Genomic DNA, 9,534 nt, shown 5'->3' on the forward strand with positions numbered 1-9,534 from the left:
TGCCTATAGTTTTCTTCCCTATCCCTGCACTGCCGTTTTCCACAGATAGGATGCTGTGTAATCATAGGCTCTGGTGGAGTTTGGAAAGAAAATACATATCAGCCAGAGGCAGAAATAGTCTAAGAAAGTATCAAACACAATTACCAGTCAATATCAGAACGCATTGAAGAATATCAGGAAATAGCCGATTAAACATGTGTGGAAAAAAGTCTTATTTGTGTTTTCTCCACTTTATTTTATAGTAAGATGATGCATACTTTTTCTTTTACAGTGAATACATTAAGGTATGGTATTGCCCCATTACACATCATCCAGACATGCATTCATACATTGCATGTTAACAATGAAAATATTGCAAATATTGTAAAGAGACTTTCAATTTCTATTTTTTTGGTCAAAAAGCACTAAAATTTCAGTTGTTTTCGCCCAACGTGGGGCTCGAACCCACGACCCTGAGATTAAGAGTCTCATGCTCTACCCACTGAGCTAGCCGGGCTCCTTTGGATGCCTATAGTTTTCTTCCCTATCCCTGCACTGCCGTTTTCCACAGATAGGATGTATTTTTTTGGTCAAAAAGCACTACAATTTTAGTTGTTTTCGCCCAACGTGGGGCTCGAACCCACGACCCTGAGATTAAGAGTCTCATGCTCTACCTACTGAGCTAGCCGGGCTCCTTTGGACGCCTGTAGTTTTCTTCCCTATCCCTGCACTGCCGCTTTCCACAGATATGATGCTGTGTAATCATAGGCTCTGGTGGAGTTTGGAAAGAAAATACACATCAGCCAGAGGCAGAAATAGTCTAAGAAAGTATCAAACACAATTACCAGTCAATATCAGAACGCATTGAAGAATATAAAGAAATAGCTGACTGAACCTGTGTGAAAAAAAGTCTTATTTGTGTTTTCTCCACTTTATTTTATAATAAGATGATACATACTTTTTATTTTACAGTGAATACATTAAGGTATGGTATTGCCCCATTACACATCATCCAGACATGCATTCATATATTGCATGTTAACAATGAAAATATTGCAAATATTGTAAAGAGACTTTCAATTTCTATTTTTTTGGTCAAAAAGCACTATAATTTCAGTTGTTTTCGCCCAACGTGGGGCTCGAACCCACGACCCTGAGATTAAGAGTCTCATGCTCTACCAACTGAGCTAGCCGGGCTCCTTTGGATGCCTATAGTTTTCTTCCCTTTCCCTGCACTGCCGTTTTCCACAGATAGGATGTATTTTTTGGTCAAAAAGCACTACAATTTTAGTTGTTTTCGCCCAACGTGGGGCTCGAACCCACGACCCTGAGATTAAGAGTCTCATGCTCTACCTACTGAGCTAGCCAGGCTCCTTTGGACGCCTGTAGTTTTCTTCCCTATCCCTGCACTGCCACTTTCCACAGATATGATGCTGTGTAATCATAGGCTCTGGTGGAGTTTGGAAAGAAAATACACATCAGCCAGAGGCAGAAATAGTCTAAGAAAGTATCAAACACAATTACCAGTCAATATCAGAACGCATTGAAGAATATCAGGAAATAGCCGATTAAACCTGTGTGGAAAAAAGTCTTATTTGTGTTTTCTCCACTTTATTTTATAGTAAGATGATGCATACTTTTTCTTTTACAGTGAATACATTAAGGTATGGTATTGCCCCATTACACATCATCCAGACATGCATTCATACATTGCATGTTAACAATGAAAATATTGCAAATATTGTAAAGAGACTTTCAATTTCTATTTTTTTGGTCAAAAAGCACTATAATTTCAGTTGTTTTCGCCCAACGTGGGGCTCGAACCCACGACCCTGAGATTAAGAGTCTCATGCTCTACCGACTGAGCTAGCCGGGCTCCTTTGGATGCCTATAGTTTTCTTCCCTATCCCTGCACTGCCGTTTTCCACAGATAGGATGTATTTTTTTGGTCAAAAAGCACTACAATTTTAGCTGTTTTCGCCCAACGTGGGGCTCGAACCCACGACCCTGAGATTAAGAGTCTCATGCTCTACCTACTGAGCTAGCCGGCTCCTTTAGATGCCTGTAGTTTTCTTCCCTATCCCTGCACTGCCGTTTTCCACAGATAGGATGCTGTGTAATCATAGGATCTGGTGGAGTTTGGAAAGAAAATACACATCAGCCAGAGGCAGAAATAGTCTAAGAAAGTATCAAACACAATTACCAGTCAATATCAGAACGCATTGAAGAATATCAGGAAATAGCCGATTAAACCTGTGTGGAAAAAAGTCTTATTTGTGTTTTCTCCACTTTATTTTATAGTAAGATGATGCATACTTTTTCTTTTACAGTGAATACATTAAGGTATGGTATTGCCCCATTACACATCATCCAGACATGCATTCATACATTGCATGTTAACAATGAAAATATTGCAAATATTGTGAAGAGACTTTCAATTTCTATTTTTTTGGTCAAAAAGCACTAAAATTTTAGTTGTTTTCGCCCAACGTGGGGCTCGAACCCACGACCCTGAGATTAAGAGTCTCATGCTCTACCGACTGAGCTAGCCGGGCTCCTTTGCATGCCTATAGTTTTCTTCCCTATCCCTGCACTGCCGCTTTCCACAGATATGATGCTGTGTAATCATAGGCTCTGGTGGAGTTTGGAAAGAAAATACACATCAGCCAGAGGCAGAAATAGTCTAAGAAAGTATCAAACACAATTACCAGTCAATATCAGAACGCATTGAAGAATATCAGGAAATAGCCGATTAAACCTGTGTGGAAAAAAGTCTTATTTGTGTTTTCTCCACTTTATTTTACAGTAAGATGATACATACTTTTTCTTTTACAGTGAATACATTAAGGTGTGGTATTGCCCCATTACACATCATACAGACATGCATTCATATATTGCATGTTAACAATCAAAATATTGCAAATATTGTAAAGAGACTTTCAATTTCTATTTTTTTGGTCAAAAAGCACTAAAATTTTAGTTGTTTTCGCCCAACGTGGGGCTCGAACCCACGACCCTGAGATTAAGAGTCTCATGCTCTACCGACTGAGCTAGCCGGGCTCTTTTGGATGCCTATAGTTTTCTTCCCTATCCCTGCACTGCCGTTTTCCACAGATAGGATGCTGTGTAATCATAGGCTCTGGTGGAGTTTGGAAAGAAAATACACATCAGCCAGAGGCAGAAATAGTCTAAGAAAGTATCAAACACAATTACCAGTCAATATCAGAACGCATTGAAGAATATCAGGAAATAGCCGATTAAACCTGTGTGGAAAAAAGTCTTATTTGTGTTTTCTCCACTTTATTTTACAGTAAGATGATACATACTTTTTCTTTTACAGTGAATACATTAAGGTGTGGTATTGCCCCATTACACATCATCCAGACATGCATTCATATATTGCATGTTAACAATCAAAATATTGCAAATATTGTAAAGAGACTTTCAATTTCTATTTTTTTGGTCAAAAAGCACTAAAAGTTTAGTTGTTTTCACCCAATGTGGGGCTCGAACCCACGACCCTGAGATTAAGAGTCTCATGCTCTACCGACTGAGCTAGCCGGGCTCCTTTGGATGTCTATAGTTTTCTTCCCTATCCCTGCACTGCCGTTTTCCACAGATAGGATGCTGTGTAATCATAGGCTCTGGTGGAGTTTGGAAAGAAAATACACATCAGCCAGAGGCAGAAATAGTCTAAGAAAGTATCAAACACAATTACCAGTAAATATCAGAACGCATTGAAGAATATCAGGAAATAGCCTATTAAACCTGTGTGGAAAAAAGTCTTATTTGTGTTTTCTCCACTTTATTTTATAGTAAGATGATGCATACTTTTTCTTTTACAGTGAATACATTAAGGTATGGTATTGCCCCATTACACATCATCCAGACATGCATTCATATATTGCATGTTAACAATGAAAATATTGCAAATATTGTAAAGAGACTTTCAATTTCTATTTTTTTGGTCAAAAAGCACTAAAATTTTAGTTGTTTTCGCCCAACGTGGGGCTCGAACCCACGACCCTGAGATTAAGAGTCTCATGCTCTACCAACTGAGCTAGCTGGGCTCCTTTGGATGCCTATAGTTTTCTTCCCTATCCCTGCACTGCCGGTTTCCACAGATAGGATGCTGTGCAATCATAGGCTCTGGTGGAGTTTGGAAAGAAAATACACATCAGCCAGAGGCAGAAATAGTCTAAGAAAGTATCAAACACAATTACCAGTCAATATCAGAACGCTTTGAAGAATATCAGGAAATAGCTGACTGAACCTGTGTGAAAAAATGTCTTATTTGTGTTTTCTCCACTTTATTTTATAATAAGATGATACATACTTTTTCTTTTACAGTGAATACATTAAGGTATGGTATTGCCCCATTACACATCATCCAGACATGCATTCATATATTGCATGTTAACAATGAAAATATTGCAAATATTGTAAAGAGACTTTCAATTTCTATTTTTTTGGTCAAAAAGCACTAAAATTTTAGTTGTTTTCGCCCAACGTGGGGCTCGAACCCACGACCCTGAGATTAAGAGTCTCATGCTCTACCGACTGAGCTAGCCGGGCTCCTTTGGATGCCTATAGTTTTCTTCCCTATCCCTGCACTGCCGTTTTCCACAGATAGGATGCTGTGTAATCATAGGCTCTGGTGGAGTTTGGAAAGAAAATACACATCAGCCAGAGGCAGAAATAGTCTAAGAAAGTATCAAACACAATTACCAGTCAATATCAGAACGCATTGAAGAATATCAGGAAATAGCCGATTAAACTGTGTGGAAAAAAGTCTTATTTGTGTTTTCTCCACTTTATTTTATAGTAAGATGATGCATACTTTTTCTTTTACAGTGAATACATTAAGGTATGGTATTGCCCCATTACACATCATCCAGACATGCATTCATACATTGCATGTTAACAATGAAAATATTGCAAATATTGTAAAGAGACTTTCAATTTCTATTTTTTTGGTCAAGACATGCATCCAGACATGCATTCATATATTGCATGTTAACAATGAAAATATTGCAAATATTGTAAAGAGACTTTCAATTTCTATTTTTTTGGTCAAAAAGCACTAAAATTTTAGTTGTTTTCGCCCAACGTGGGGCTCGAACCCACGACCCTGAGATTAAGAGTCTCATGCTCTACCTACTGAGCTAGCCGGGCTCCTTTGGACGCCTGTAGTTTTCTTCCCTATCCCTGCACTGCCGCTTTCCACAGATATGATGCTGTGTAATCATAGGCTCTGGTGGAGTTTGGAAAGAAAATACACATCAGCCAGAGGCAGAAATAGTCTAAGAAAGTATCAAACACAATTACCAGTCAATATCAGAACGCATTGAAGAATATCAGGAAATAGCCGATTAAACCTGTGTGGAAAAAAGTCTTATTTGTGTTTTCTCCACTTTATTTTATAGTAAGATGATGCATACTTTTTCTTTTACAGTGAATACATTATGGTATGGTATTGCCCCATTACACATCATCCAGACATGCATTCATACATTGCATGTTAACAATGAAAATATTGCAAATATTGTGAAGAGACTTTCAATTTCTATTTTTTTGGTCAAAAAGCACTAAAATTTTAGTTGTTTTCGCCCAACGTGGGGCTCGAACCCACGACCCTGAGATTAAGAGTCTCATGCTCTACCAACTGAGCTAGCTGGGCTCCTTTGGATGCCTATAGTTTTCTTCCCTATCCCTGCACTGCCGGTTTCCACAGATAGGATGCTGTGCAATCATAGGCTCTGGTGGAGTTTGGAAAGAAAATACACATCAGCCAGAGGCAGAAATAGTCTAAGAAAGTATCAAACACAATTACCAGTCAATATCAGAACGCTTTGAAGAATATCAGGAAATAGCTGACTGAACCTGTGTGAAAAAATGTCTTATTTGTGTTTTCTCCACTTTATTTTATAATAAGATGATACATACTTTTTCTTTTACAGTGAATACATTAAGGTATGGTATTGCCCCATTACACATCATCCAGACATGCATTCATATATTGCATGTTAACAATGAAAATATTGCAAATATTGTAAAGAGACTTTCAATTTCTATTTTTTTGGTCAAGACATGCATCCAGACATGCATTCATATATTGCATGTTAACAATGAAAATATTGCAAATATTGTAAAGAGACTTTCAATTTCTATTTTTTTGGTCAAAAAGCACTAAAATTTTAGTTGTTTTCGCCCAACGTGGGGCTCGAACCCACGACCCTGAGATTAAGAGTCTCATGCTCTACCGACTGAGCTAGCCGGGCTCCTTTGGATGCCTATAGTTTTCTTCCCTATCCCTGCACTGCCGTTTTCCACAGATAGGATGCTGTGTAATCATAGGCTCTGGTGGAGTTTGGAAAGAAAATACACATCAGCCAGAGGCAGAAATAGTCTAAGAAAGTATCAAACACAATTACCAGTCAATATCAGAACGCATTGAAGAATATCAGGAAATAGCCGATTAAACCTGTGTGGAAAAAAGTCTTATTTGTGTTTTCTCCACTTTATTTTACAGTAAGATGATACATACTTTTTCTTTTACAGTGAATACATTAAGGTGTGGTATTGCCCCATTACACATCATCCAGACATGCATTCATATATTGCATGTTAACAATCAAAATATTGCAAATATTGTAAAGAGACTTTCAATTTCTATTTTTTTGGTCAAAAAGCACTAAAATTTTAGTTGTTTTCGCCAACGTGGGGCTCGAACCCACGACCCTGAGATTAAGAGTCTCATGCTCTACCGACTGAGCTAGCCGGGCTCCTTTGGATGCCTATAGTTTTCTTCCCTATCCCTGCACTGCCGTTTTCCACGGATAGGATGTATTTTTTTGGTCAAAAAGCACTACAATTTTAGTTGTTTTCGCCCAACGTGGGGCTCGAACCCACGACCCTGAGATTAAGAGTCTCATGCTCTACCGACTGAGCTAGCCGGGCTCCTTTGGATGCCTATAGTTTTCTTCCCTATCCCTGCACTGCCGTTTTCCACAGATAGGATGCTGTGTAATCATAGGCTCTGGTGGAGTTTGGAAAGAAAATACACATCAGCCAGAGGCAGAAATAGTCTAAGAAAGTATCAAACACAATTACCAGTCAATATCAGAACGCATTGAAGAATATCAGGAAATAGCCGATTAAACCTGTGTGGAAAAAAGTCTTATTTGTGTTTTCTCCACTTTATTTTATAGTAAGATGATACATACTTTTTCTTTTACAGTGAATACATTAAGGTGTGGTATTGCCCCATTACACATCATCCAGACATGCATTCATATATTGCATGTTAACAATCAAAATATTGCAAATATTGTAAAGAGACTTTCAATTTCTATTTTTTTGGTCAAAAAGCACTAAAATTTTAGTTGTTTTTGCCCAACGTGGGGTTCGCACCCACGACCCTGAGATTAAGAGTCTCATGCTCTACCGACTGAGCAAGCCGGGCTCCTTTGGAGGCCTATAGTTTTCTTCCCTATCCCTGCACTGCCGCTTTCCACAGATAGGATGCTGTGTAATCATAGGCTCTGGTGGAGTTTGGAAAGAAAATACACATCAGCCAGAGGCAGAAATAGTCTAAGAAAGTATCAAACACAATTACCAGTCAATATCAGAACGCATTGAAGAATATCAGGAAATAGCCGATTAAACCTGTGTGGAAAAAAGTCTTATTTGTGTTTTCTCCACTTTATTTTATAGTAAGATGATGCATACTTTTTCTTTTACAGTGAATACATTAAGGTATGGTATTGCCCCATTACACATCATCCAGACATGCATTCATATATTGCATGTTAACAATGAAAATATTGCAAATATTGTGAAGAGACTTTCAATTTCTATTTTTTTGGTCAAAAAGCACTAAAATATTAGTTGTTTTCGCCCAATGCGACCCTGAGATTAAGAGTCTCATGCTCTACCGACTGAGCTAGCCAGGCTCGTTTGGATGATAATAGTTTTCTTCCCTATCCCTGCACTGCCGTTTTCCACAGATAGGATGCTGTGTAATCATAGGCTCTGGTGGAGTTTGGAAAGAAAATACACATCAGCCAGAGGCAGAAATAGTCTAAGAAAGTATCAAACACAATTACCAGTCAATATCAGAAAGCTTTGAAGAATATCAGGAAATAGCCGATTAAACCTGTGTGGAAAAAAGTCTTATTTGTGTTTTCTCCACTTTATTTTATAGTAAGATGATACATACTTTTTCTTTTACAGTGAATACATTAAGATATGGTATTGCCCCATTACACATCATCCAGACATGCATTCATATATTGCATGTTAACAAAGAAATATTGCAAAGAGACTTTCAATTTCTATTTTTTTGGTCAAAAAGCACTACAATTTTAGTTGTTTTCGCCCAACGTGGGGCTCGAACCCACGACACTGAGATTAAGAGTCTCATGCTCTACCAACTGAGCTAGCCAGGCTCCTTTGGATGCCTATAGTTTTCTTCCCTATCCCTCCACTGCCGCTTTCCACAGATAGGATGCTGTGTAATCATAGGCTCTGGTGGAGTTTGGAAAGAAAATACACATCACCAAGAGGCAGAAATAGTCTAAGAAAGTATCAAACACAATTACCAGTCAATATCAGAACGCATTGAAGAATATCAGGAAATAGCCTATTAAACCTGTGTGGAAAAAAGTCTTATTTGTGTTTTCTCCACTTTATTTTATAGTAAGATGATGCATACTTTTTCTTTTACAGTGAATACATTAAGGTATGGTATTGCCCCATTACACATCATCCAGACATGCATTCATACATTGCATGGTAACAACGAAAATATTGCAAATATTGTAAATAGACTTTCAATTTCTATTTTTTTTGTCAACAAGCACTAAAATTTTAGTTGTTTTCGCGCAATGTGGGGCTCGAACCCACGACCCTGAGTTTAAGAGTCTCATGCTCTACCGACTGAGCTAGCCGGGCTCCTTTGGATGTCTATAGTTTTCTTCCCTATCCCTGCACTGCCGTTTTCCACAGATAGGATGCTGTGTAATCATAGGCTCTGGTGGAGTTTGGAAAGAAAATACACATCAGCCAGAGGCAGAAATAGTCTAAGAAAGTATCAAACACAATTACCAGTCAATATCAGAACGCATTGAAGAATATCAGGAAATAGCCTATTAAACCTGTGTGGAAAAAAGTCTTATTTGTGTTTTCTCCACTTTATTTTATAGTAAGATGATGCATACTTTTTCTTTTACAGTGAATACATTAAGGTATGGTATTGCCCCATTACACATCATCCAGACATGCATTCATACATTGCATGTTAACAATGAAAATATGGCAAATATTGTAAAGAGACTTTCAATTTCTATTTTTTTGGTCAAGACATGCATCCAGACATGCATTCATATATTGCATGTTAACAATGAAAATATTGCAAATATTGTAAAGAGACTTTCAATTTCTATTTTTTTGGTCAAAAAGCACTAAAATTTTAGTTGTTTTCGCCCAACGTGGGGCTCGAACCCACGACCCTGAGATTAAGAGTCTCATGCTCTACCGACTGAGCTAGCCGGG

At 38.1% G+C, this 9,534-nt stretch overlaps 3 non-coding genes across 3 annotated transcripts; all 3 read right to left on the reverse strand.

Annotated features, from left to right (window-relative positions):
- Positions 1 to 1,103: 1,103 nt before the first annotated feature.
- On the reverse strand, positions 1,104 to 1,176 carry TRNAK-CUU (transfer RNA lysine (anticodon CUU)). The gene has a single exon. It is a non-coding gene; the product is annotated as a tRNA-Lys (tRNA).
- A 2,800-nt stretch (positions 1,177 to 3,976) lies between these two features.
- On the reverse strand, positions 3,977 to 4,049 carry TRNAK-CUU (transfer RNA lysine (anticodon CUU)). The gene has a single exon. It is a non-coding gene; the product is annotated as a tRNA-Lys (tRNA).
- Positions 4,050 to 5,586: 1,537 nt separating this feature from the next.
- TRNAK-CUU (transfer RNA lysine (anticodon CUU)) lies at positions 5,587 to 5,659 on the reverse strand. Its single transcript has one exon. It is a non-coding gene; the product is annotated as a tRNA-Lys (tRNA).
- Between the last annotated feature and the right edge of the window lie 3,875 nt (positions 5,660 to 9,534).

The sequence above is a fragment of the Ambystoma mexicanum genome, chromosome 4q, assembly GCF_040938575.1.
Source record: "Ambystoma mexicanum isolate Mex_15411 chromosome 4q, UKY_AmexF1_1, whole genome shotgun sequence".
NCBI lineage: Eukaryota > Metazoa > Chordata > Amphibia > Caudata > Ambystomatidae > Ambystoma > Ambystoma mexicanum.